Below are 3,342 nucleotides of genomic sequence, written 5' to 3' on the forward strand. Positions count from 1 at the left end.
CATCATTGGATACATACTTACACCGGCCTAACTAGGTTAATAACTAAGTGCCATTAGTCCAACACAACTAGGGAAGAGGGTTTTTTTTTTTTTGGGGGGGGGGAAACAGATGCGTCTTGAGTCGTAGTTTAAAGATAGTCAAAGTCTCTGATGTACGGACATCTAGAGGAAGTTCATTCCACCACCTAGGTGCTAGAACAGAAAACAGCCTAGATGAATGCCGCCCTCGAGCAGTGCTGGAGGATCAGAGGGAACGTTGTGCAGTGCGTGGTGTAATTAGCGCAGAGAGGTAAGTGGGTGCTGGGCCATTTTTTTCAGCTTTGTAGGCAAGCATCAGTGTTTTGAATTTGATGCGGGCAGCTACAGGAAGCCAGTGCAGGGAGCGGAGGAGTGGGGTGGTGTGGGAGAACTTGGGAAGGGTAAAAACGAGACGTGCTGCTGCATTTTGGATCAGTTGCAGAGGCAAATCGTGGACAGAGGCAGGCCTGCCAGGAGTGAGTTGCAGTAGTCCAGTCTTGAAATAACAAGGGACTGAACAAGCACCTGAGTAGCCTGTGAAGAAAGAAAAGGGTGAATTCTTCTGATATTGTAAAGAAGAAATCGACAGGAGCGAGGAAGGTTAGCGATGTGTGGGGAAAATGACAAATGATTGTCCACGGTTACCCCAAGATTGCGGGCGGTGGCTAAAGGAGTGATTTGGTTGTTGTCCAAGGATATCACAAGGTCTTGACCTGGGGATGAGTCACAAGGGATAAACAACAGTTCGGTTTTACTGAGATTGAGCTTCAGCTGATGAACAGCCATCCAGAATGAGATGTCTGCCAGACATGCTGAGATGAAAACCTGAGTTTCCGGGTGAAAACCTGAGTGTCAGAGGGAGGAAAGGAGAGAACAAGTTGGGTGTCATCTGCATAACAGTAGTATGAGAATCCATGCGATGATATGACCTTACCAAGAGACCGGGTATAGAGGGAGAACAGAAGAGGACCAAGTACTGAGCCCTGCGGGACACCAGTAGAGAGTCTATGTGGGGCAAATGTAAATCCCCTCCATGTTACCTCATATGACCTATCTTCTAGGTAAGAAGCAAACCATTGCCACGCTGTTCCACAAATTCCAAGCCTTGTAAGAATAGATAATAGAATCTTGTGGTTCACTGTGTGAAATGCAGCTGACAGATCCAGAAGGATGAGGACAGATCTAGCAGCATGGAGCTTCTCAGTCACTGACAGAAGGGCAGTCTCTGTGGAATGTGCCACTTTGAATCCAGATTGGTTTGGATCATTAAGGTTGTTCTGTGAGAGATAAAGAGACATTTGATTATAAACAGCTCTTTCAAAAATTTTGGAAATAAAAGGGAGCAGGGATACCGGGCGATAGTTGTTAACTTCTGATGGGTCCAGGCAGGGTTTCTTGAGGATGGGAATAACCCTCGTCTTCTTAAAAGCGGCAGGAACATGACCAGATGACAGTAGAATTCATGGTTCCATCTATCACAGCAAGCCTTCCAGGTCCTAAAGCAGCAAAACAACCCCAGACCATCACACTACCACCACCATATTTTACTGTTGGTATGATGTTCTTTTTCTGAAATGCTGTGTTACTTTTACGCCAGATGTAACGGGACACGCACCTTTCAAAAAGTTAAACTTTTGTCTCATCGGTCCACAAGGTATTTTCCCAAAAGTCTTGGCAATCATTGAGATGTTTTTTACAGAATTGAGACGAGCCTTAATGTTCTTTTTGCTTAAAAGTGGTTTGCACCTTGGAAATCTGCCATGCAGGCCGTTTTTGCCCAGTCTCTTTCTTATGGTGGAGTCGTGAACACTGACCTTAATTGAGGCAAGTGAGGCCTGCAGTTCTTTAGATGTCGTCCTGTGGTCTTTTGTGGCCTCTCGGATGAGTTGTATCTGCGCTCTTGGGGTAATTTTGGTCGACCGGCCACTCCTGGGAAGGTTCACCACTGTTCCATGTTTTTCCATTTGTGGATAATGGCTCTCACTGCGGTTCGCTGGAGTCCCAAAGCTTTAGAAATGGCTTTATAACCTTTACCAGACTGATAGATCTCAATTACTTTTGTTCTCATTTGTTCCTGAATTTCTTTGGATCTTGGCATGATGTCTAGCTTTTGAGGTGCTTTTGATCTACTTCTCTGTGTCAGGTAGCTCCTATTTAAGTGATTTCTTGATTGAAACAGGTGTGCAGTAATCAGGCCTGGGGGTGACTACAGAAATTGAACTCAGGTGTGATAAACCACAGTTAAGTTATTTTTTAACAAGGGGGAGCAATCACTTTTTCACACAGGGCCATGTAGATTTGGAGTTTTTCTTCTCCCTTAATAACGTAAACCTTCATTTAAAAACTGCATTTTGTGTTCAATTATGTTATCTTTGACTAATAGTTAACGGTTTTTGATAAGCAGAAACATTTAAGTGTGACAAACATGAAACATGTAACTTTAGACAGTGGAATTGTAAATAATTTTCTTATGCTTAATCTGAAAGATATTATTAAATCTTAAGTGTGACCTGCTTTATGAGTGGGTCCTACTACATACTGAAGTTTTTTTTTGTTTTGTTTTTTTGACTAGCTGAAATACCCACCATTGTTGGGAAAAGAGTTTGTAAAAAGAGTCAAAAGGTTAAAGCTAAAAATAATCTAATGAGCGTTAATGTAATCAGTGATATTATTATTTCAGGTTGAACCACATGTATAGTACAAGTCCGTCTGTCTTTCTATATGGCAGAACGCTCTGTGAAACTTATTAATACATAGAAATCACATTCTGTTTATGCCAAGTTGTACTTCTTTTGTCGTCAGCCAAAAAAAAAACACACCCTGTTTGGTAATCAAAGAGTAAATCAGAGATAAGAAATTGAAAGTAGATCAGATAAAGATGAAGTTTTATTTTAAAATGATTGCAATAAAATTCACTTCAGTGGTCTTAATATAAACCAATGTGAAAATATAAACTAATCCCACTAAAAATATTCAGTTTATCTTTTCTAATTAATTTATATATCTATTGAGGCAGTTTTTTTTTTTTTTTTAATCCATTTTTTTCTATTATTTCACTTATGGTGCAGGTTAAACAGGTTAAATGTCTGACTGACAGAAAATGTTCTGAGACTGGTTTCTGGTTCTTCGATAGATTAAACAAAAAGATATCATTAAAAAAGTGACTGATGACCAATGTACGAACAAAAACCTTATTTAATTTAAATTCAATTAAATTCAAAGAACAAAATTGCTTATACTTGGCTACAGTTGCTTGTAATAAATGAAAAAAAAAGTAAATCCTTAGTTGCACATTAAACATAATTCTATATACAGTTACAGTAT

This window comes from Clarias gariepinus, chromosome 5 (genome assembly GCF_024256425.1).
Source record: "Clarias gariepinus isolate MV-2021 ecotype Netherlands chromosome 5, CGAR_prim_01v2, whole genome shotgun sequence".
In the NCBI taxonomy this organism is placed as follows: domain Eukaryota; kingdom Metazoa; phylum Chordata; class Actinopteri; order Siluriformes; family Clariidae; genus Clarias; species Clarias gariepinus.